The following is a 27,547-nucleotide window of genomic DNA, read 5'->3' on the forward strand; positions in this document are numbered from 1 at the left end:
CCACTTCAATGGTTTGGATTTGACTTCCAGCCATTTTTCTGTGGGTACTGATTTCTAAACCTTAGTATAGGTTGAGATCATAACCACCAGAGGTAAACCTCAAAACTACATAACCATCCCTGGGGGCTATTTGTCTATTTATTAATGTTGGGTAACATTCGTGTCCAGGCACTTGATCAGGCTCTCGGCCATTGTCCAATAACCATGGCCATTCCTATGAATATCATCTTCCATGCAATAGTATGCATCATGAACCACGGTGCCTATTTCAGGACCACCATCAAGAAATAGTATGCAGATGAACCAGTCAGAGAAGTCTTTGAAACAAAATGCCGACAATTATAAAGCTTGCGGCCGGCTTGCTTTTCGTGTCACATAAGATTGAAGTTTCTCATACTGAGAAGGCGATACCAAATCTGGTTAAAATTACATGTTTCTCTTTTTCATCCATCGTGATCACTTATACCTTCATCCTCTGTTCATCGTGTTAAATTAATCTGTAAATTTAGGGCATCCTCATGAATAAAGCGTATTACATGCATCTTCATGTTGATTGCAGATTTTGGCAATGATGTCATCTTTGAGATTGCTGATTTTGACAATCTTTTCAAGGAGGATCAATTTGTTTGACGTCACTTTTTTAATCTCATATAGATTTGAAAATATTCCTAAAATTCACAATAAAAATAAGTTTAAAACGTATTTCTAAATATAATAATCTCCTCTTTTGCTTCACCGATTAAATTATAGATAGATTGATAAATTATTTATAAACTCAGGATTTGTGAGGTGTGGGTCCGAGAGTAATGATTTTGTTCGAAGGGTAGATGACCATGTGTTGGTGATTGTACTCCATGTGGATGACTTGATCATCACTGGGATACCTCTTTTGGGATTGGAACAATGAGGACTAGGCTGAAGAAGTCACTGGATATTACAGATCTTGGTCTTTTGCACCGATTAAATTATAAATGTAAAATTAGTTCGCAGCAGTCGAAAATATGCGTTTGCAACATGAAAGCCATGCTCGCACCCATTCAATATATTTTTTCTTATAAATAAATAATTAGCAATTACACTAAAAGGTGCAAAGGAACGCCGAAAGGAGGAGTGGGAATGTGGAAAGTAATAATTAAGTAAAAGAGGTCTGCAAGTTTGTGCAATCTACAACAAGGTCTGTTGAATAGGTATGAATGCAAGGAAACATGAAAACAAGTCGAATACAAGTAAGCCACAACTATGAAAATAATGAAAACATAAACGAAACCAATAAATAAAGACCTTTCAGAAGTCGGAAAATGAGTTAATAATCTACATTGAACCTTTGCCTCCCCTCGCTAGAGTCTTCAATACCCCTAAAACAATTGCAATGACCAACCATGATAGTCCATATGCTAGAACACTTTTGTTACAATGTGCAATGTTTAAGTGATAAACAATTCCATATTGGTAAAGGAAAAATCTAAGTGATAACAAGATTTCCCAAATCTGTCCCCGCAAGCCTGAATACTTGAAATGCTCATGTTTTTCATCCCACCAGGATTCCCAACTCTTTTCCTGTGGCACACCAGTACCTCCACGACTGTTGATCCCCTTGTTCCAATTTGTCTAGTCATCTACAATTTTTTGCCACTCAAATCCAGAAGGATTAAACAGGAAACTTGCAAATAGCCATGTCTCGACCATAAACCACATGGAAAAAGTGATAAAGAGATAAGCGAGAGTAGATGAGAGATTGGCCATAGAAATTGTACACAATCAATAGAAACATCAACTCAAGTCCTTTGACAAAATGACTGAGTGAGTAAAAATGGTAATTATCCACAAACTTGGCATCAAAGACAACAAAACTATGCCCAACTCTGTGTTTTTCTCCAATATGAAGTAATGGCTAGCCATAATAATGTGTTTTTATGCCAACAGAGAAAGTAAAGAAGCCTCTACATGACCACGAAGACATTTTTTTATTTAACAGGGAAAATAACAGGCTTTCTTTGGACAATCATTCGCTATTTCATATAATTACAAAACCAAATTAATCAGTAAATTTCAAACTATTCCATATAATTACAAAACCATTTATATGGTTTTTATGAAATCCAACAATTTAAAGAGTTGAGAACTAACATACATTCAGCTCTAAATACATCCCATAATATGTGAATATAATTTAATTATTCCCAACAAATATATGGATTCAAGCTTTAACTTATAAGGGATTAAATTCCACCCTTTCCGTTAGAAACACTTCATCTCTGCTCCTATGCTGAACACAGTTTGCAATTACAATTTACAAACAGTGTGCCAAAAACACGCACATGGCGCACAACGCACTATTCCGAGAACGAAGATATGGATATACCATTCATAGTTCCCCACACAACTGCATTACAAAATATATAAATCCTCGTGTACAAACTGAGCACACCTTCATTCAATCTCAACCTAATTTTAGACAATAAAATGACCCTAGAAGATACTCTGAACTCCACTATGGTTGCCATTAGGAAGAGAATTACACACTGAACATATGGCTCCAGTATTATTTATTATCGTCAACAGACAGCTCGCTCAGGGATCGATTATCGCCACAGCCAGAGTTAGCATGGCCATTAGGGGGGAGTCACTACCAGATCTAAAAGCATATAAACGTTAAAACCATCGTAGCTCGAACCAGACTTGAACCCACCACTGCTACTAATTTCATCGGAATGAATGTGTTGAAACTCGAAAAGAATATTGTTAGAATTCCCCACTTTATCATAACTGGCATCAGCGCCCTGTTCGGTTTTGGTGAGCTCGAAAACATCTGACCTCGCATTGGAGAAATTCCCGTCATTTAACATAACAAAGGACAACAGAAGCTCGTGATGGCTATCGGTTGGCTCGACATTTTCTTCATGGTTGCAGCTCTGGACATCGCTACGAACTTTATCAGAGACTATAGTGGGTTTCTTTTCAACACAATTCTCTTTTTCCAGAAAGAAAAATCAGGATATATATATATTGAGAAAATATAAAGATCTTGGGTACATAGAAGACGCATTGTCTCAATCTGAAAATCTGTATATGGAGAGCATACAAACATAAACCAAATGTGCAGAAGTAGCAGTGCCGCAGCCAATATCTGAGAGTGAAATGCAAAAGATGACAGACCATCAGAGTATAAGGGGCTGTCTGTATGAGATGTGCATATTGTATAAACCATGTGAGCGCAATAGAGAAACCCCAGTCGCCGGACAGAAAGAGCTTACATAGAAAGGCCCGAAGCCTGTATAAACTGAGGAAAATGAAAAACCATATGACACAATTAACACAGACACAAAATCAGAAGATTAAGATCCGCGCCTGATGAAGGCCCATAGCTGTAGAAGACGACAGATCCAATTAAATGGATCGCTGATGACCCAATGACTGAATGAGAAAGGCCAAGGGAGCCAATTAAATCTGAGTGGGCATAGACCCCAAAATGGAAGGAAGAATGGAGGCAAGCGGCAGGCAGGAGGCCTGGAAGATGCGCTTGTTCCTCCATGTCCAGATATTCCAGCATGTGAGACAGAATAGAGCCTGCCAGTTGGGGCATTGAACGCCCCACCAAGAAAAAACATCCTGAACAGAGGAAAACAAACAGTGAGGAAAACCAAAATGCAATGAGAGGTCATACCAGATTGCAAGGGAGGCGGGACACTGAAAAAACATATGGTAGTTAGATTCGCACTCCGTAGGCATAGTTGACATCTGCATGGGCCGTGCCAACCTTTTCTTTGCAATACATCCCAGGAGAGATAAGAAACATATGGTAGTTAGATTCGCACTCCTGTAGGCATAGTTGACATCTGCCTGGGCCGTGCCAACCTTTTCTTTGCAATACATCCCAGGAGAGATTCTTATCGGAGAAGAGAAGCCAAGAGAAAATGATGGTTTTGAGGGGGCATGGGGCCTTCCAGATTTTAACAGGAAAGACAAAGGGGATGGGAGGGAGATCAGCGATCAAGACGGAGTAAATTTTTCGGACAGAGATGGGATGGATAGAGGTGTCAGTGGACCAGATGAGGTTGTCTTTTCATCACAATTCTCAGACTGGTCTATGTGATAAATATTCCAGTGAAGGGTGACGTGCCTATTCTTCTAGCTCTCCACCAACTTCTTGGCCTCATTAAATAGAATTTTGCTTCCCTGAGCAGAAGGGCACATAGCTTGTTGCAGAAAGGCCAAGATAACTTGTCTTACTAGCTCAGTTCTCATTCTCCAGTGCATTAAAACAACCCAATGAACCCCCCAAAGCAGACAAATTGCACTGGTCTAACTTAGTTCCCAACCTCAAATCCTGGAACTTGTCCCATTTCTGTGTTATTTTCATACAATCAAAGCCCCCAGCAGAGCTCAACCCGGGAATCTTTGATTCTTCCCTATCGGATTCGAACCGTGGACTGGTTCTCCGCAATCGACTGAATAAATCTGAGCTCGCATTAACGTTTCTCAAGTGGGCAGACCAGAGGCCCCTGGCCCTAAGCTTGGACTCGCGTGCCAGCCTCGATTCAGCTTCCAGGCGCGCGCTCTCCCACTGCGCCATATGGCTCAGATTCGACGACCCACTGGACGATTGAGCACCGGGTGCAATAATTGATTCGGACTTGGGCTTGTGCGTCACGGGGTCGATTCCCATCTACAACAAGCGCTTCTTCAGGTGGATATTCCAGTAGTTCTTGATCCCACTCCTTTCTAACAGGCAAATATTCGCTGTCGAATTAGACGGCAGGAATCTAACAACAAGAGTGTGGAAACGTTGAAGGAAGGAATCAATGTGAGGGATCAAAGCGAGAACCGCAGGAATCTAACAACAAGAGTGTGGAAATGTTGAAGGAAGGAATCAATGTGAGGGATCAAAGCGAGAACCAATTTCGTGTACGTTGATATGCGTCAGGGTGTTGTGGCAGCCATCTGCGGTCAAGCAACGGTGTTGTGCTGACCATCTACAGTCAAGAAACACGTCTCAAAACTCTTTCCACGCACAAGTTTTTTACTCAACAAAGGACGACGAAAACGAAGGATTGTGATTGGTTGCAATGAACAGTGTTTGCACCGAAGTTCATAGAGAGAATGCCTTCGGCGTAATTAATTTGTATTAATGTTGTTAACATGAAAAAGCTTCTTGGGCCATATGATGAATTGAATATGATAATTTATTGATAAAAATTTATAAATAATATTTTTGAATTTATATTATTAAATTAATGACTATATTTATATTGAAAATAGTATTAGTGAGCCTACTGAATTTAGAATAGATAAATGTACAATGTTCTATTAATGTATTCTATGGTGAAAAAGTTATGGTGAAAAAGTTACTGGAGTGACAATCATCTCAAGACTCATAGTAACAAATAAAAAAATAGAGTATTAAAAAAATATTAAATTGTTAATATATATAATCAAAATTCAAAAAGTTAAGAATGGAGCTTTTAAGAATGTATGTTAAAATGTTATATTTAATTTGGTTAATAAAAAATCAATTGTATAAATGTTAGGATTTAGGGAAAAAAATTGTCACATATATTCAATTCATTTGCCATGGATTTAAATTAAGTTATTGAAGGTGGTAGGATTATTTGTTAATTCTTATTGATATTTATTAATTACAAATTAAGTAATTATGTTAATGTTTAATTTAAAATCTATATTAACATGTTATTTATAAAATAATTATTTTCTTTCTTATTATTATTAAGGACGTGGAATACTTTTCTCAATGATGATTTGAATATTAACATTTATTTTCAATAATTTAGATATAATATTTTGAAATTGTTTTTATATGCAAGAAAATAAATTGCTATTAAAAATTAGTTTAATATTTATTTACCAAATTTATATTTATGGTTTAAATAATCTAATTTGATTCCCTTATAAATTCTTGATAACAATGTTAAATTTTGAAATAAAATTTGTATATAAGGTAAAATTATAAAGTTAATCACATATCCAACCAGTACACTACGTAATGTCACTGCCACGTGGCTTTTGTTTAATAGATCAACATAACAAAATGTAATACTAAAAAATAAATGTATGGATTTTGTGTTATAAAATGGCATAATTGACATCGAAGAAAAAGTCTATACTAGATATCATGTTTTTTCTAGATATCATGTTTTTTGAATTAATAGATGTAGGACTTTTGGGTTGTGTTTGAGAAGATATTGCAACATGTAAAATTTGTTTAATATTTTTTGTTGATAGATAATTGAAAATTAAAGTATATCCAACATGGGTCAAGAGTAAATGTAAGAAATATGAAATGTAAGCATTATACATAAAATTTGCAACGGATTCTACTACCATGATTAGAAGGATTTATAGAAAAACAAAATGCACAAAATAATTTGTAAACATAAAAGGAAATCTAAATAGGTATATAAGAGTAATTTAATATTTCCAAGAAAATGAAAATCAATGATTATTGAGCTTCAAAGCCATTATGCTCATGGTGACATCAAATATTAATTTCCTTTTAGAGATAAGCAATTTGACATATTGTATTATATGATTTTGATTCGTTAAATTATTTTACGTTGGAACACATAAAAATAAAGAATCTTTACCATTGTTAAGAAAATAGTTGAACATAAATAACAAGTGTAGCATGGAAAAAAACAAACCGAAGATATGGCTGGTCCTCCCAATGGCTCGTGTTTTTGTGCACTATTAATCATGAGAGTATGTGTGACTGAATCAAATAGACATATTCTTAACAAGTGCTAATGTTGTGCAAAGTCCAAAACTAATGCAATATTATTTATCTTGAGTGGCTTCTCCGGCAAGAAATTTGCTAAATCGTTTTTATTTCTATTATTGTAGTTTTGTTTAGAGGTCACCATATGTATTATTAGAAATGGGACCTCCAGATCCTTGTGGATTTCTCTTCACTCTTCTCTTCTCATTTTGTGGATTCAATAAGCACAAAACATTAGTGAATTCGTTGTTAAGCCTAATTGTTGCTTTCTCCCATACGTAAAAATGGACATACCATATATAAAAGAGCATTCCCAGTGCATATACGCTGTAATTTTGATTTATATTTATGAGAAGTTAACGAACTTGAAAAAGCAAAAATAGTTTTGAAAGTGAAATAGTAAATTTTGTGACTCGTTTTGCCTATGAAATCTTTCTATAATTCAGACGACATTTAAATAAGGAATCTCTCATAAATGTTTTAGGTTTTATTCCACTATGCCTATATGCTTTTCAATGTTGAAAAAAACCCTATATTTGATATGTAAGTGTGAAATCAGAATATATTTTGTCCATACATGCTTGTATAATAACAGTGCCGTGGCTATCTTGCAAAAAGATCTTCTAACCTAGCACTACATTAGTACATAGTACATTAATCCTCGATACCTGAAAGATGGTTTTTGGAAAGAGACTATGGAAATGTTTTGTCTGTGTAAAGCCTGTGTGCAATTAGACCAGATCTTGAAAACAAAAAACATTGCATTGGAATAGGTCAAGCAATGCCATGAGAAGATCGTCTAAGGTCTAGCTGTAATGATTTTACTAACAGGGAGGACTAAAAGTTCTTTATTGTAGCACATGGTATCATGTTTTTAATATGTCCCAATTGTAGTTCTTTGAACTCATTGTGGGAGGAGGAGCAGGGTTTGTAAATTCAGTAGAGGTTCGATGTTCTAAAAGTGATAGCCCTTTAAGATTTCTTTTCAAAAGGGATTTGTGGAAGGTGGAAATAGAAACACATTTGATGGTAGGATTGTAAGCCCTTGATCTTGATCATTGAAAAAGAAACCCTAACACAATTGTGCCACCCATTATGATCCATAAACAAATAACAATAGGACCTAACACCGAATCTTAAAAAAAACATCTCCCAAGAAAATGAAAAAACTGTTAGAAAAAAATTACGAGGGCAAAGGTGCTCAGAAATCAGTTGCGGCAAAGTAGTCAAGTTCAACTTCAGTTGCAGAAAGGTAAGTCTTAGGTTGCGGCGAGGATATCGCAACCACACAAAGACTTAATTAAAGCACAGAGTTCACTCATGGCAAAACAGAGTAAAATGAAAGAGGCTACCCAAATTTACTTGTGTAAGATTAAAACCATAATGCAACTGACCACACTTTATATTCTATGTCAAAACATAAAGAAATTACATTCTCGTGATAAATGGAGGCTGCAGCTCCAAGTGAAAACACAACGAACTTACTGTGATTTACGCATCAAGGTCAACTTCAGTTGCGGAAAGGTAAGTCTTAGGTTGCGACGAGGATATCGCAACCACATAGGGACTTAATTAAAGCACAGAGTTCACTCATGGCAAAACAGAGTAAAATGAAAGAGGCTACCGAAATTTACTTGTGTAAGATTAAAACCATAATGCAACTCACCACACTTTATATTTTATGTCAAAACATAAAGAAATTACATTCTCGTGATAAATGGAGGCTATAGCTCCAAGTGAAAACACAACGAACTTACTGTGATTTACGCATCACTGGTTGCGGAGTAAATTTTTGTAAAACTCTGTAAAACTGGTTTTCAGGCGCCCACCAATATTTCCTTCACGATTTTCTCCTCACTACCTCACATATTCTTGCTCTCTAACTTGCCCAACATGCCCAACATTACAAATGACTGTCACTGGCATATTTATCTTAACATACAAATTTGACATTAATTACATGACAGAGAAAATATTTAATAAGCAACATGGGCGATTTTACTTAGTAATTGGTTTTCTGAACTTGCAGGTGTCGTGGAGTGTGGGCAACACTCGCGGAATGAATGTTTGCCCATATATATTTAATAAACTTCTCTAAATGCCTTGACTTCTGTGATGTGTTGCGGAATGGTTCGCTCTGAACTTTGGTTTTGACTTCTGTCCTTCTGTTCTGACTTCAGTCCTTTAGCCTGCAAACAAAATTGCAACCGTGCAGTGGTTGACTTGGAAAGCATGGTGTTTGTTAGTGTGCTTAAGGCGGTGGTTGGGATTATTATTTCCAACATTCCCTCTTAATAACAACCGCTGCCATTGACGATTCCCAAACTATCTCTGAGATAAACAAAACTTTCATGTGCCAATGGATTTGTGAAAATATCAGCAAATTGTTCCTGTGACCTGCAGTGCTGCAACACAATTTCATCATTGTTAATCAATTCTTTGATAAAATGATATTTAGCATAAATATGCTTGGTCCTCTTGTGAAACACATAATTCTTTGACAATGCAATTGCTGAGGTGTTGTCACAGAAAATAATTGTCGCTCTGTCTTGGTAGCGAAGATCCCTCAACATCCTTCTCATCCGAATTGCCTGACACGCTGCTGCTGTTGCAGTGACATATTCAGCTTCTGTTGTTGATGATGAAACTATTCGCTGCTTCTTGGAGGCCCATGAAATGGTTCCGGAACCCAAATGAAAAACATATCTTGACGTGCTCTTTTTGTCATTGACACTTCTTGCCCAATCACTGTCGGTGTAACCAACTAGTCTAAAATTATCTGTTGCGGTGTACAAAACGCCATATTGTTTTGTCCCATTGACATACCTTAGAATCCTTTTCGTTGCTTGCCAATATGTTTCCTTGGGTGTCTCCATGAACCTCGACACCAAGCTCACTGCATACATTATATCCGGCCTAGTGGCGGTCAAATACATCAAGCTACATATCATGCTTTTGTATAATGTCAGATTGACATTGCTGCTGCAATCTTCTTTGCTCAACTTCAACCCCATGACAGTTGGAGTTGGTGCAGGCTTGTTGTTCTGCATATTAAATCTCTCCAAAATATCTACCACATACTTTGCTTGAGAGATAAAAATGCCATTTTCTATTTGCTTTACTTCTATGCCCAAAAAATATCTTAATAACCCCAAGTCAATCATTTCAAATTCATTCTTCATGACTTGTTTGAAATCAGCGATGAGGAAATCATCACTGCTTGTAAAAATCAAATCATCTACATATAAGACAACAATGAGAATCTTACCATCATTTTCTTTGATGTAGAGAGTAGGCTCACCGTCACATTTGTCGACACCATTGTCCAACAAATAAGCATCTATCCTGTTGTACCATGCACGCAGTGCTTGCTTCAGCCCATAAAGAGCTTTCTTCAACCGATACACTTTGTCTTCTTTTCCTTCTACCTCATAACCAAGCAGAGACGCAACATACTCTTCCTTTTTCATTACTCCATTCAAGAACGTTGACTTTACATCCATTTGATACACTTTCCATTTATGTTGTGCGGTAATCGCCACAACTGTACACACCGTCTCCATCCTCGCGACTGGTGTGAACGTCTCCTCATAATCTTTTCCATGTTGCTGCTTGTATCCTTTGACAACTAGCCTTGCTTTGTGTCTTTCAATCTTACCATCAACATTACTCTTGGTCTTATAGACCCACTTCACTCCAATGACTTGTTTTCCTTTCGGAAGGTTCACTAAATCTCATGTGTCGTTTCTTTCTATTGCTTCGATTTCTTCCTCCTTTGCCGCAACCCATTTTTATTCTTTGACTGCATCTTCAAAGTGGATTGGGTCATCTACATGACAAAACAAAGCAAATAATGAATTCAGACCATCGTTGCTATCAACCTCATCTTGCTCATAAATTTCATTTAAATTTATGAATTTTGGTCTTCTTATGCTTGTTGAAGATGGGCTTGACATGTCACTTGGTGTTGCACTTTACGGCATGCTTGGAGAAGCATTTGCTTGACTGTGCGACGCTATCCTAATATTTGTTGATGGTGTTCCTTGCTGCCTTCTTTGTTGCGCTTGAATAGGAGTAGAGGGAGTCATTGTTGAGGAATTACTTGCTGCTGCCAATTCCTCTTTATCTTCATGTGGTACACTTGCTTTGACATTGACTGTCTTCTCTAAACTTCCATCCCATGCTTCATCTTTTATAAACTGAACATCTTTGTTGATTATGACGTTCTTGGTTAATGGATTGAAGAGTTTGTATGCCTTGGATTTATCACTGTATCCAACAAATATACATTTCTCCCACTTGTTGTCCAACTTCTTCCTCAACTCATCCGGGACATGTGCATACGCCACACAACCAAAGACTCTCATGTGAGTGACATTATGCTTTTTTCCACTCCATGCCTCTTCAGGAACTATGTTTTGGACGCTTTTGGTTGGACATCTATTCAAGATATATGTTGCACAAGTGACAGCTTCAGCCCAATAATCATTTGGCAAATGCTTTGCCTTCAACACTCCTTGCCATTTCCATAATGGTCCTATTATTCCTTTCCGCCACACCATTTTGCTGCAGTGTATACCTTGTTGTAAATTGCTTGTGAATTCCATGCTCCCTACAAAAACAAAGGAAATCATTTGAGATGTATTCTCCACCTCTGTCAATCCTGAGGACTTTGATGTAGTGTCCACTTTGCTTCTTAACAAGAGCCTTGTACTGGCAAAAGTGTTCAAACACTTCACTTCTCTGTTTTAGGAGATAGACCCATGCCTTCCTTGTGTAGTCATCTATGAATGTCAATACATAGTGGTTGCCACCAATTGATGGTGTCTGCATTGGTCCACATAAATATGAGTGGACAATCTCCAAAGGTGCCTTTGCCCTTACTGACTTTCCTGCTGGAAATGTCTCTCTATGTTGCTTGCCCAAGGTACATCTTTCACATAGGTTGTTTGGTTTTTTTATGAGTGGCAAACCCTTCACCATGCCTTTCCTATGCAACAAATTCAAATCTCCAAAGTTGAGATGTCCAAATCTCAAATTCCATAACCAATTTTTATCTTTTACCTTCGCTTGATAGTTCACTTGTGTGACAGCTGCCTCTTTTCTTCCATCCTCTTGTGAGTTCATTGATAGTTGTGCTTGTGCACCTTCTTCTTTCAAATCTGATTTTATCTTTAGGGGAAACATTCTATTGTTTGTGATCTGAACCTTTGCAATTAGCTATTTGCTTGGAGGCCTATCCAAAATTGTGCATACATCATTCTTGAAAAAGACATTGTAGCCCTTTTGCATGAGTTGTCCAATGTTTATGAGGTTATGTTTAAAATCGGGGACAAAGTAAACCTCTGAGATGTACTTCTTCTCTCCCTTCTTTGTTAAGATATTAACGCTTCCTCTTCCCATGAAAGAGACTTTGCTATTAGTCCCTAATGTCACTTCAGATTTCACACTTTCATTTAGATTGGAAAACATTTCTATGTTCCCTAACATGTGGTTGCTACACCCTGAATCTATATACCTCATATCACTTTGTTTTTCTTGTGCTACATTACAAGCTAAAAACATGCTATCATGGTTCTGATTTTCTTTTATGAAATTTACACTTGGTTTGTTACTAATGTCATATTGCTTCTTTCTACATTCAATTGCATAATGACCATACTTCTTACAGTGATGACATTGGACTTGAGATTTATCATACCTTTGACCTTGTGCTTGATTTTCGCTTGGGCCTTGACTTGGATTTTGATTGCTGCTTCTTCCACCTTTATGTGGGCTTCTTACTCTTCCTCTAGCATATGATCTTCCTCTACCTCGACCTTGACCAAATGAAACTTGTGTCTTGAAGGCATGATCCAATGAGGAGCTTGTTGATCTATTCAGTCTATGTTCATGAGAAATCAGTGATGCATGAATCTCATCCACTGAGAATTGTGAGAGATCCTTTGTCTCTTCTATGGCCACAACAATGGCATCAAACCTTGCTGGTAATTTTCTCAAAACTTTCTCAACTATTCTCCTTTCTTCAAGTGTCTCACCATGAGACTGATTTGAGTAACCAACCCAATTACATGTGTAAAAAACGAGTCTACATTCTTAGACGCTTTCATACAAAGTGTTTCAAAATCTCTTCTCAACATTTGCAGTTTTCCTGTCTTCACTTTTTCCATGCCTTGTACGCTGTTTGGAGGGTGTCCCATGCTTGCTTGGATTTTGTTGCTGCTGCAACCTTTGGGAAAATACTTTCATGAATTGCTTGGAAAATATAGAACAGGGCTTTTGAATCCTTCTTCCTGTTGTCCGTTAACAAATCTCTTTTTGCTTGAGACAAAGCATTGTATGTCGCTGCATCTGATGGTTCTGGAAAACCATTCTCCACCAAATCCAAAATGTCTTGAGACGAAAACAGGGTCTTTATTGTAATAGCCCAATAATCATAATTTTTGTTATTAAATTGAGGTATTTGAGAATTAGTCAAGCTTGTGCTTGATGTTTCCATTTCTGAGTGTAAAAAAAGCTTTCTACCTACTGGTAAATATGTTAAAAAAAAATCTACCCTCAAAACAATTTTTAATTGCTAGTAAAAACAATTGTTTTTACATTAACAATATTTAACCTGCTCTGATACCATGTTAGAAAAAATTTACGAGGGCAAAGGAGCTCAGAAATCGGTTGCGTCAAAGTAGGCAAGGTCAACTTCAGTTGCGGAAAGGTAATTCTTAGGTTGGGGCAAGGATATGCAACCACACAGGGACTTAATTAAAGCACAGAGTTCACTCACGGCAAAACAGAGTAAAATAAAAGAGGTTGCGGAAATTTACTTGTGTAAGATTAAAACCATACCACAACCGACAACACCTTATATTTTATGTCAAAACATAAAGAAATTACATTCACATGATAAATGGAGGCTGCAGCTCCAAGTGAAAACACAACGAACTTACTGTGATTTACGCATTACTTGGTTGCAGAGTAAACTTCTGTAAAATTGGTTTTCACACGCCCACCAATATTTCCTCCACGATTTTCTCCTCACTACCTCACATACTCTCGCTTTCTAATTTTCCCAACATGCCCAACATTACAAATGACTTTCACTGGCATATTTATCTTAACATACAAATTTGACATTAATTACATGACATAGAAAATATTTAATACACAACATGGGTGATTTTACTTAGTAATTGGTTTTCTGAACTTGCAAGTGTTGTGGAGTGTGGGCAACACTGGCGAAATGAATGTTTGTCCATATCTATTTATTAAACTGCATTAAATGCCTTAACTTCTGTGATGTGTTGCGGAATGGTCCACTTTGAACCTCTGTTCTGACTTTAGTCCTTCAGCCTACAAACAAAATCGCAACTGTGAAGTGATTGAATTAGCAAGCATGTTGTTTATCAGTGTGTTTAAGGTGGTGGTTGGGATTCATTGCATTAGATAACCAATCTACAATAGAATAACCGCGTAGTCTAACGAGGTGGAGGAGTTGCTCGGAAAGTTATGGAAATTCCGGCAAGGATTTTTGTAAATCCAAGTTATAGTTGTTAAACTTCAAAATTTTAGGTGTTCTAGACTTTTTTGATGGCACTGAATCCATTTCCACCATCAAAAACACGATTCAAACACTGCCTCTACAAGATTTTTTGAAATTCTTTTCCCTGGATTCCTGCTACTTTTGGCCGTCCGGGAAATTCCTCCGCCTCGTTAGACGACTCCTAGAATAACTAGTTTCTGATGCATACCCAAAAATAATAGTTCTAGAATGGCAATGATTCCTATCTTCCAATTCCCTCCAAATTCACGCCTCACGCCTGAGATATACCTGCATCCAACCCATATTTTTTTATTAACACTGTTCAACAAAGCAACAATAGATACATCAAGAAAATGTACCAGAATACATAATCAGGCATCTGAAAAGCTTGAAAGATTAAAAAAAGTATAGGCAAGTACCTTATGTTAAGCCCACAAGATAACAATCGACATCGAATATAGATTGGATGAGTTCTCCTTGATTCAATGTAGTCGGTTTTTTAAGCCCACAAGATAACAATGGACATTGACTATAGATTGGATGAGTTCTCCTTGATTCAATGTAGTCGGTTTTTATTAACAGATACCTAATGAAAATAGGATGGTTGTTAAAGCTGGTTATTACGCCATAGGGAAACAGAAAACAATAACAAAAATAAGCCTCCCATAGGTATCACATCTATCCAGACTTGATTTCACATTCAATGCCAATGATTAATGCCCACAACCCTCCATGTATGTCACATTTATTTACAAATCTTTTGTAACAGCCCACAATAAACATGTAATTAATCAAGTAATTTATAATCAATTATGCAATTATCAACTAATTAACATCAAAGTTCAAAACTATGAGTAGAAACACTTACCTATGATTTCAGTTGAAGTCTGCTAACTACAACAAGGTTTTGGGGACGACTCTCTACCCAACCGTAGGCTCAGTTGCACAAAATCTTGCTACAACTGGCCACCCCCGAGCCCTCAATCAACGTATTACTACCAGGGTATCCTTTGTCTCACAACACTATTCTTCCAAGAGAATGGATGGTGGAATGATGGAATGATGGAATGCCTCCCATCTTCCTCACCATCTAATAAATAGAGCAAACATTGGAAGGGGAACCACATGCACACATTCCATGTGTCTACATGCAACTTTATTACTTTTTTGTTTTATTTCTTTTTGATAGCTTTACCGATTTTTCGCTGTTTTCTTGTTTTATTTCTATTTATATTTATTTAGAGCTTTAATATGGTTATTTATTATTTATTACTATTTATTATTTTTTTATTCATTGTTTATTATTTATTATTTATTATTTATCACTTATTATTAGGGATTTATTATTTATTATTTTTATTATTATTATTATGATTTATTATTTATCATTTATTATCAAGGATTTATTATTATTATTATTATTATTATTATTTATTATTTTTATTATTTATTATTAAGGGACATTACATACTCTCCCACTTTAAGGAACTTCGTTTATAAGTTAAGTTGAATTATTTAACATTTTATTTTGTTATTTATTACTTCATGTTGCCGACACCCTCTGCTAAACTATTATAACTAGCAGGCATCGAAAGTTTCACAACACCTGGGAAATCCCAAGGAATCTCTTTCATTTTTCTCACTTTCGGAACCAGGCATAAGCCTCCTCGGTCTGTATCCTAGTCCAAGGCTGGCCCCAAGGCTCGCGCTCGACTTAGACCTCATCTACGCTAAGGTAGGCATCCGGTACGGTACTCAATGACTCCGGGCATTTCGCAACGCTGGCCCACTCCCTCCACAACTACTAAGGCGCACAGCCCCATGCATCTAAGTCCTTACACCCCCACCAGACTTCGGCATCCCAATCCAATAACAAGCACCTAGCCTAGAACATCATGCACTTGGCCTCCTCAAGATGGTCCCATAGCCCTTCAAGAGCTATCCATCAAGAGCTACAGAAGACAAATGAACCACTGACATATGTAGTGTTGATTGAGTTTGTCCCCAGCCCATATGGTGTTACTTATTCTCCCTTGTGCGTATGGGATCGCACAAGATCATCAAATAAACCGGCCGTCTCGGCCCATTTGTAGAGTCCTGTGAATAATAAATAATAAAAATAATAAATACCATCACATGCTTCACCTCATGAAATACCATCATAAGTTATAACATCACCATATTTGCATCAAAGATATATCATGACTTCACATAATAAATGAACCACATGTCAATAAACCTCATATTATAGCATCATAATTCCTATGACACATTATGCATATCATATCCATCATGAGTATTCAACATTAAATACCTATCATCACGTAGTAAATGAATATTTCAATATATCTTGACATAACATCATAATACCTATGCCTATCATCACTATTGTAGCAACTATATAAATATGAACCACATGTGCATGATCACCTTCATACCATCATATCATGAATCATCATCAATATGAGAAACATCTCAATACTCATCAAATATAGAATAATACTCTATAAGCATTCTTATCATGATTCATCGGAAAAATCAATTTCATTTACTTTACAAACATTCAACTATGAACTAAGATTATTCAACATCCATCTAGGATCTATGTTATCTCATCAGTGTTATTAGTGTTATGTTTTCATCAAGATACCAATTATTTTTTCAATAATCATTTCCACTTCTTTCAACTAGGAAATTGACCATTTACACCATACGTATAATCATCTAAGTACATCGTTAAATTTCACATGAGCCTCATCATCTTGAGTCTTAATCTTTCATCATATATTCTTCCTTCCGTAAGGAAACTCTGGTGAAATTCATTGTTAAGATATTACTAGTCATACAATCATTATTTAAATCATCTATCTCAAAATTAAAATCCCTTGGTTTTACATCCATTTACCCTTTGGCTTACCAATTCCAATACCCCTATATGCAATTGCATATAAACACTAGGTCATCATGATTTAATTTTATATCATGCTTAATTTACTTGCATGAGGGTTTGTTGATCCATGTTGACTTATATATACATCACTTAACAATTATTATTTTCATCCACAAAAAATATTTTCTTATCTCGTCAAATTCCTATCTAAATACCACTTGATTGCTTTATCGTAAATTCACCCTTCTTCAAGTTGGACAAGAGATTCTTTCTCATTAAATAGTATCATTATTTTAGATTTTGAAACAGTGGGAAACACTGCTACCATCATTGTCCATGAAAAATTTAAATGTGTGGTGTTATGTGGAAACAACCTCTTTTAACGCTATGGGAACAAAACTTCTTCACATTTTTAAACTATGTAGATCATCACTATGACCATTACCAATCATGTTTCTCGGTCCACTCATCAATACCCTTAAAAGAACTTTCTTCTTGATAGAACATCCCTTCATTTCCTCCTACCAGATATTCATAGATATATTTTTATTTTTCTCCTAGTCTTAATTTCCTAATATTCCCTGTCTACTAGCTTCAAAAATGGAAACTTCTTCACTTCATTCTATTTTATTAAATTGACTTTAATTTCTCACCTCCAGTCATTGTGGTTTCTTTTCCTCCTCTTTTAAAAGCATAGCATTGATATACTTTGGAAATGTTGTTACTATTCCCCAACTTGGGTAATACCCGATAAATAAATTCATTAAGATGGCTACCAAATGTAATCCGCTTATCATTTCCTGTTTTAAGACATCAACATAATAAAATTCCCTGATCATACATCTTGTTATCCATAATTCTTTCATATAGTTAGTCACCTATGGAAAACTTTACAATGTGGCTCTCCCATTAGAGGGAAAACTGTTATAGATGTTGTCATGCACACAACTTATCTTCTCCAATCATTCTATTTTATCATACCTTCCAGGTTCCTTAAAAATGACCTTCATTATTACCATGATTATTCAACTTCATTAGTTGATTGCCAATATTTTCTTCTTTATGTGCATCATCCTTAGATAGACCTTATAGTGATACCTTTAGAGTACCAAGTTATGATTATACCAAACTCTTCCATTATGTTCTAAAATAGGTTGCCTCTTCTTACTGATTTCTTACCCTTGTTGTGACACTTCCTCTCTATCTAGCACCAAGTTGGCCATAATCACATGATCTATCATTAGTTATCATCATTAGAAAATTTGCAAGTTTTTCCTTTCCATTTCTCCTTAGACAACTTTATCCAATATATGCAATTAACCTTGAATCACAAAACCTCATGTAACATTATACTCAACATCGTAACAGTTAATTAAACTAAACTGAAATCATAGTGTACGATTTAGATGTATCATAAAGTTTAAACAATAAAACATGATTTAGATGCTCCATAAAAGGTATCTGTCTTAGCTAAGTAAGCACTCCTAATTAGTTCACCACATCTTAATCATCAAGGATTTGTTGTCATCGTTAGAAGATCATATTCAGAGAGTTGTGTTCTTGCAATAATAGACCAGAGAAATGCCAAGCAAACTGCTATCGCTAAAGGACAATGAGAACAACAATCCAACCCAAATAATTAGTGAATAATATGATCAACATTCAAGGAATGTTATCTCTGTGTTTTTAGATTAGATTGAAACCATAAAATAATGAACAGATGCAAGTGAACAACGATCATCTAAAGGTAATAAGATATTAGAGTTTATACCATTGTGAATTGGAACAAATTTCACTATTTTAGAGCACTTCAAATAGTGACGATATTACAAATGTCAACATCAATTATCCAAATACTTCAAGCATTATGTAAACTGTGTTGTAAAATGAACCGGTGGTGAGTGGTTAAGAAAATACATCAGTATTAAAGATTTGTTCCTCCACAAAAACATGCCAGTATCAATAGTGCTATTTTTTTATAGGGAAAATGCCATCCAATGTGGATTGAATCATGTCAATTGGCGTATTGTTCAATCACAAGAGATGAATGTTTAGGATGTGAAATTAAGTTGTTTACAATGTTCAGAAATGACCATCATTCAAGATATGTTTAACATCATAGCATGATATCACATGATTCTCAAGGCAAAATTCTCATGAAAATGAATTGATGGACAGAAAAAGGTGTCATCACTATACGGAGGAAATATTGATTAATAGTTGCAGAAGAAGAGATTTTTGTAAAACACAGGTGCAAAAGACTCAACATTAAAAAATTAGTATATTTGCATTTTAATCTAGAGTAAACAATGGAAAATTTCAGATATTAGATTAAAAAATTAGTTTTTAGAACATTAATAAAAAATATCTTCCAGAAAAACAAGACTTAAAAGTGCAACTCGAATAGATGATGTCAGATGAAACACCTCATAAAAGGCAACTTCACTCAAATCCATTTGAGAATATTGAGAGTGCTAATTTAAGAAAATAGCATGAATTATATCTTACCTTAATTAGCAATATAAGGTTCTTTTTATATTTATGCTATATTGGCTGTGCTTCGAACACATTAATTCACAAAAATAGAAGTTCTATTTTCTTCCTCCATAATTTGAGGGTCAAGGAAGATGGGAAATTTTGGTAAATATGTGTCAGGCCAGGGTAACTCCAGAATGGGCAGAAGAAAACTGATTGATTATTTCATTAGAGAACTATTGTTTATATACATAAATGAGACGGATCAGTTCATCTTCTTGATGACTGTTCACGTTCCAGTTTACCCAACCGCTGAGGATTAGGTGTGAACATTCCCCCCTTCAAGATGTGGAATCTGATTATCAAACTCTTGAAATGATTTCGTTTTTGTGAATCTATCCAAGCGATCAAGTTGCCGCTCAACAACACTGTCAGATTTGGATGATTAAAGAAAAATGACATCTCTAGATACAACAAACTTTTTATTTACTTCATCATAGAGATGGTATGCTTTAGAGGTGTTTGAATACCCCAGGAAGATACACTTACGACTTCTAGCACCAAGTTTGTTTCTATGTACCTTTGGTATTAAAGCATAACAGGTGGAACCAAAAATCCCGAGATGTTTTACCGAAGGAACATGTCCATACCACAATTCATAAGGAGTCTTGTTTCTTATAGCACTAGATGGACATCTATTCTTTATATATGCAGCACATAGAACAGCATCAGCCCAAAACATTATCTTTACATTTTTGAAGAAAAGCATGGATCGTACCATATTCAAGATTGTTCTATTCATTCTTTCTGCTACACCATTCTGTTGGGGATTATAAGGTACAGTTGTTTGATGTTTGATCCCATGTTGGCGAAGATAGTTTTCAAATTCATTTGATGTATATTCTTTTCCATTATCAGTGCGAATAGACCCAATATGAGATTGTGCATCATTTTCAATCCACTTATGAAAATTCTTGAATGTTTGAAAAGCATCAGATTTGTTCGTCAATAAATAAACCCAACACATTCTGGTGTAATCATCAATAAATGTCATGATATATTTATTTCCATTTGCAGAAGGAACAGGCATTGGACCACATAAATCTAAATGAATGAGTTCAAGCTTCCTATGTGCTCTTGAATGTGAATCATGAAAAGACTGTTTGCTATGCTTTCCTAGAATGCAAGCATCACATTGCTTATGTTTTCTAGGAATTGTAGGCAAACCAGCAACACCATTTTTCTTCAACAAGCGGAGACTATCATAGTTTAAATGTCCAAATCTAGCATGCCATAATAAACTTGACGGAAGTGTACCTTCTTCATGATGAGAAATATATGAGAAATGTTGTGCATGAGCAGAGGTTCCTTGCAGTTTAAGAAGTCTTTCTTCTTCTATACCCCTCATGACAAGTGAGTGGTCAGATGCCTTTCTTACCTCAAGCTTTCCATCAAACATATGAATGGAGTGACCTTGCTGGCGGATGTGGACCAGGGACAACAAGTTTCTCTTGAGCTGTGGGAGATATAGAACATGGTCCAGAAGAAAGTCTGGAAGACTAGGCAGTTTAAGCCTGATTGTGCCAAGCCCTGATGGCTTGATTTTTGACTGATCTGCAAAGTATACTGCTCCATCAACATTGTCAGTGAAATCTTCAAAAAAATCTTTCCTATGAGTCATATGACAGGTTGCTCCTGAATCAAGCAGCCAATCATTTTTCGAAGAAGCAAGTGAAGCATTAAACAAATCTTCATTTACTCCAATGTTACATTGTGCCTCAATATAGTGAGCGGATTCAGGTGCTTTACCTTTGTCTGTATCATCAGTTTTACCTTTCTGCTGATTTCTTCTCTGCTCAATTTTGTCCCATGGTAGCTTGCATGTAGAAGCATCATGTGATTCATTTCGTTTGCAGCGAATGCAATGCAGATTTGCCTTTTCTCCTTGAGAATGTCTGCCCCCCCTGCCTTTGAAGTATCTTCCTCTTCCTCTTCGTCCACGTCTTCCTCTTGTAGAATCTTGAGCAGGATGCTTTTCTTTAAGAGCAAGGCAAACAGTCTCTTCAGAAGATTCAAGGACTGTCTTCTTTCCAAAGGCTTTCTCTCTTTCAACAAACTTTTTCACAAGAGAGTCAAAGGTTATATCTTTAAGATTTCCATTTGCTTGTAATGACTCAAGATAATTGGAGTAGGTAGGATAGAGTGCTTTGAGAAATGCAATAAGAGGGATATCCAGCTCAACCTTAGTGGATTTAATATCATGCATTATAGACTTTACTTCAGATGCAAGAGCAAGAGGATCATTATTTTCCAGTTCAAGAGTGAAGAGTTTAATCATGAGCTGAACAACTTCAAGTGCAGAATGTGAGTCATAGAGCTCTTTCAGCTTTTGTAAAGCTTCAAAGGCAGTGGAATAAGATGAAATATGACGACTTACTTCTTCATTTACAGATGCTGCGATCAATGCATAGGCTTTGCTGTTCTTGTTTTCCCAAATGACAAGTTCTTTATCTGATGTAGGCTGCACAGGGTCTTTGTCTTCTTCTCCGACACACACTCCTTTCCACAACTCATTGTAGATGAGGGTGTGTTTTACCATCCGAGACCATTCAGAATAGTTCTCCTTGCCAGTGAGAACTATTCCTACCATAGAGATGATTGAATGCATTCTGTAAAAAATTTCTTCTGCTAAAAAAAATCCTTACGTTACAGCCTTCAAATCCCTCTAATATTTGCTAAAAGCATCAACATTTCATTTTACATATCACTGCAATACTACTATGTTTTGAAAAAATGCGCAAGGGATCACTTCAATATATCACTTCATTGTATTAATATATCACTTCAATATATCAATATATCATGCAATACTACAAATGCTTTGGTATATAAAACATTCTGGAAACACCGCAATATTTTGAATGATATACAAACGCTTTGAATTATTTAAACTGTGTAATATCATGAATTCAACAAACTGCTCAACGCTATACCAAAACCGCCATCATAAATATACACTGAAGTTAAAAATCAACTGCATAATACTCAACACTTTTAACTATCCCAGCAGCTTCGTGTCCAAGAATGCGTGGAAAAAGACCGTCTGGATCCTTTCCGCTTCAAGTATAGAGCCACATGCAATATCTTATGCGGACCTCCCCAGCCTGAGGTGTGGCGACTTGGACATATTCAATATACATGCGTTAGCTGTATCCATTCATTTGATCTCTGTTTCTGTGTATATAACCCTCGGCGATGTCGACACAGGGTCAGGTCATCACATGCAAAGCTGCTGTTGCATGTTGGTGAGGGTGTTACTGCGGTTCAACCATAGAGAGAGGAGCCGAGGCGCAGAGCGGACTTGCGAAAAGATTTGAATCGAAATGGCCAGGATTAAGGTTCATGAACTCCGCAACAAGAGCAAATCAGAGTTGTTAAGCCAGCTCAAGGAGCTCAAGGCTGAGCTTGCCTTGCTCAGAGTTGCAAAGGTCACCGGAGGAGCGCCCAACAAACTCTCTGAGAACAAGGTCGTGAGGCTATCAATAGCTCTGATCTGAGGCTCGGGGGCGTGACGAGAGATGTCAACGGAGACCCGGATGAAAGAGGGGCAGAAAAAAACATCTATTATGTCACCGGCGAGAGCAAGAAGGCGGTAGATGCTAATGCTATCGATGATTATGCCATAGGGAAGCTCAAGGAGTACGATACCATACGATGGGGGAATGTACCTGAGAACAACGAGCTGCAAGTCGGCGTCGGAGGATCCAAGGGGTCGTGTACGCCGTTTCCTTTGAAATCTCCTCAACGGAAGGATTTTGATTAATCTTCAGTATTTCCACAACGTCCTCGATGATCTGTTGCAGAGCCAGTGCATCTGGTGTGGAGAGGCAGCGAATCAATGGAACGCAGGACAATTAATGACTTTTAACTGATGCGCAGAGAATTAATGACACTCAGGACAGATGCAGCGCTCAGGACAGAGCAGCGCTCAGGACAGAGGAGCGCTCAGGACAGAGATAAGGGAGTTACAAGGAATCTGGGACCTGTGCTCTGATACCATGTCAGGCCAGGGTAACTCCAGAATGGGCAAACTGGAACGTGAACAGTCATCAAGAAGATGAACTGATCTGTCTCATTTATGTATATAAACAATAGTTCTCTAATGAAATAATCAATCAGTTTTCTTCTGCCCATTCTGGAGTTACCCTGGCCTGACAATATGCTTATGCACAATAATTGAAAAAAATGAACCACTATAGATCCGATTTCATTTCAATCTCAAAGGAGAAATTGCAAACAAAAAATAAATTTAGAGTGTGGATAAACTTACTTTTTTGCGTTGATCCTGCTGCATGTTTCTCAGTGTGTCGTTACAGAAAAAAAATGGAAGAAACAAGAGCAAACTATTCCTTCTTATTTAACATAACTAGCAAATATCTGGGCATTTTAAATTATAACCTTCGTGGGATTGATTTCGCCGCATTGAAGGCTTCAAAAAACCCTTTGAGTAGGAGAGATGTGAGGGGCAAAAAACAAGCAAGGTCCACGATCTCAGAAAAAAAACACAGGCATTGAATTGAGGCTCACCGGGAAGCCCACTGACGAATGAAAGGTTGGCATTCAATTGACTGAACTAGAGAATGACAATCTCAGGAATATCATCTATTTTCATGACACATTGGCAGATAAAGACATACAATTAAATAATAGCATACCCCAAAATTAAAAATTGTCCTTTGAAGGCTTTGGATGACCAAATCTCTATCCTGAAAAGTCACTTCAAAGACCTAACTTATATTCCCCTACACTGATATTTAATTAAAAACATTCCAGATGCATCTTACTGCTCTCTAAATCCTCTGGATACAATTTCGGCTAATGAAAACAAAGATCTGCTAGTATCTATGCTAACTTGAATTACATTTTGCCTGCAATATTTTGGTGTTTTGTAACTCAAAACAAAACTAGATAGAATACAGATATATTCAAGATTGCTTTGTCCGCAAAAGCAAGTAATCACTTGTAGGAAGGTTGATGCAGAAGTATCAAGCAGAGTTCGAAAAAAAATATCCAAGGTACACTGGAGGACGTCAAGAGAGGAAAGAAAGGCCAATGAGATTATGGTTGACGCAGGCAGATGTTAGCCATGTAGTTGAATGGTGTATATAGACTTCGAGGAAGACAACACTGTGAAAAAGGACATGGAAACAATCCAGACAAGACGACTGGATTGAGACCAATTGGAGCATTTGGATGGGCTTAGAAATAAATATCAAAGATCCAGGGGCTCTTGACTGTGTGAGAAGAACAATTGTAAGATAGAGCCTTGACCAACTACTCGGATTTGATAGATGCATGAGATCGTCTGATAGAAGTGAATCTAGTTTAATTTAGATGAGGCAAAATACCATAAAATAATATAGATTAAGAGCTTGGCAAAAGCACTGAGGTTATTTTATAGATTAAGAGGAAAAAGAACCGTCGGCTTCGCTAGAAAATTAACTAGGCTTGCATGATGAATGTTAGAAGAATTCCTGGAAAATTTTGCAAAGGATTTTATTTATTAAATCTCTCACTAAAGAGCAGATCAGATCTTTTAATGGCTTGAGATTGAGTTAGATTGGCTTTTAGCTATATATATATATATATATATATATATATATATTTTTTTTTTTTTTAAACCCTGAAATAAAAAGATTACGTGTACAACGAAGGTTTGTAGACCAAAAAGGGACATGCGGCCTCCCTGAAGTAACGATCCTGTAACTTTCAAAATAAGTCGAGTTAAAAAATCCCAACAAAACCAATTTTTTTTTTAAGATGCCCATAGGCGCTAAGAGTTAAGCCTAGCTTTGATACCATATGTAACAACGCACAATAAACATGTAATTAATCAAGTAATTTATAATCAATCATGCAATTATCAACTAATTAACATCAAAGTTCAAAATTATGAGTAGAAACACTTACCTATGATTTCAGTTGAAGTCTGCTAACTGCAACAAGGTTTTGGGGATGATTCTCCACCCAACCGTAGGCTCAGTTGCACAAAATCTTGCTACAATTGGCCACCCCCGAGCCCTCAATCAACGTACTACTGCCAGGGTATCCTTTGTCTCACAACACTATTCTCCCAAGAGAATGGATGGTGGAATCATGGAATGATGGAATGCCTCCCATCTTCCTCACCATCTAATAAATAGAGCAAACATTGGAAAAGGAACCACATGCACACACTCCATGTGTCTACATGCAACTTTATTGCTTTCTTGTTTTATTTATTTTTGATAGCTTTATTGATTTTTTACTGTTTTCTTGTTTTATTTCTATTTATATTTATTTAAAGCTTTAGTATAGTTATTTATTATTTATTACTATTTATTATTTTTTTATTCATTGTTTATTATTTATTTATTTATTATTTTTATTATTTAGTATTTATTATTTTTATTATTTATTATTTATTATTAACGATTTATTATTTTATTATTATTATTATTGTTGTTATTATTATTTATTATTTATTATTACGGGACATTACATCTTTTTCTTCTTTTTTTTTTTATAGAAGAAAAAGTTGTATAGTATTTATATTATAATAAAATCCTGTATATACATTATGGAAAGGAATTTTTTTCCCCGTCATAGCATCCATAAACTGTAGGTATTTTTTCAAAATATACATCTTTCTTTGTTAGGTCAAGTATGAGAGCTGTTGTATAGATCATATCATATTAAAGAGCACCAAAAATATAGAACTTCCTGGCCATAAGACATTGTTTATATGAACAGGATCATGAAACATACCAGATTATAGTCGATGCTATATACTTGGCATGGAGAAGGGCTGAATGAAGTATGTGCAGGATTCTACAGTGATGCTCAGTTGCCACTTACCACATGGAGACTGCAGAGCTTTCTTTGATAGTTCATCCGCAAGCTCATTTTGCAAACGTTTTATATGTGTGATAGGGAATAGTGTAGGTTTCCATAAAGTTGAAATCCTGCCCAGCCATCCAGAAAGGCTGTCGTTTTTTATAGATTGTTTTCCATTCATGTGCTCTATGATGATTTTGGAGTCACCATAGATATTGATTGGGCCGATATCCATAAATGTGCAGAATAAAAGCAGACCATGTAGAGCCATGGCCTCAGCTTTGTTATTGGTTCCAATGCCACCGTTCCAAAACATGAAGTATTGAAGGTCATTTGAAATACAAATGTAAACGCCACATGCACATTTGCCATCTTTTGTTGCACCGTCAAAGTGTGCCAGTGGGAAGATTTGCTGTTGTGGGGCTGAAACTGTAGTTTGTTGCTTCAATTGTTGTGGAATGTATGGGAGGATTAATAAATAAAAGGGAATAACCTTGTCAAAAATAGGCCCAAATTCCACCTTGCAGTTTTGAAATATCCTTTTGTTCCTCCACTTCCATATGAACCAAAAGACAATTAGTGGAATGGGTCGCCAAATTATTTTCTGTGAACCCCACCATTCATATGCATCTGTTATGGAGGAATGTGATATTACAGGAAAACCAAAATGAGAAGCCAACTGCTTCCATAAATTCTGAGTTAGGTGACATTTTAGGAAAATGTGCATGTTATCTTCTGTATTGGATACGCAGATTGTGCATATGGCTGGTCCGTGTCAGTTCCTTTTCTGTAGATTTGTCCATGTAAGATTTTTATTATGAAAGACTAGCCACGAAAACAGAATAATTTTTAGAGGACAACTAGCCTTCCATAGAGTGTTGGGAAATAGTTTCCGAGAGGCCTCCATTCGCTGTTCTATCAAGGAGAGATATATATCTCTCACTAACAAATTTGACCTGCCTTTCTTCACTTGCCATACAATGCTATCTCTGTCCTATGTTTTGAAAATCCCTGCATTTTTCATTGCCCAAATAAT

The 27,547-nt window shown here is 36.3% G+C and overlaps 2 pseudogenes; both read right to left on the minus strand.

Annotated features, from left to right (window-relative positions):
- Window positions 1-105: 105 nt before the first annotated feature.
- Window positions 106-2,984, minus strand: LOC149249506 (uncharacterized; annotated as a pseudogene).
- LOC149249507 (uncharacterized) lies at window positions 2,981-26,782 on the minus strand (annotated as a pseudogene).
- Window positions 26,783-27,547: the final 765 nt, after the last annotated feature.

The sequence above is a fragment of the Pinus tabuliformis genome, chromosome 7 (assembly GCF_031772625.1).
Source record: "Pinus tabuliformis cultivar Carrire ecotype Pingquan chromosome 7, CPIR1, whole genome shotgun sequence".
NCBI lineage: Eukaryota > Viridiplantae > Streptophyta > Pinopsida > Pinales > Pinaceae > Pinus > Pinus tabuliformis.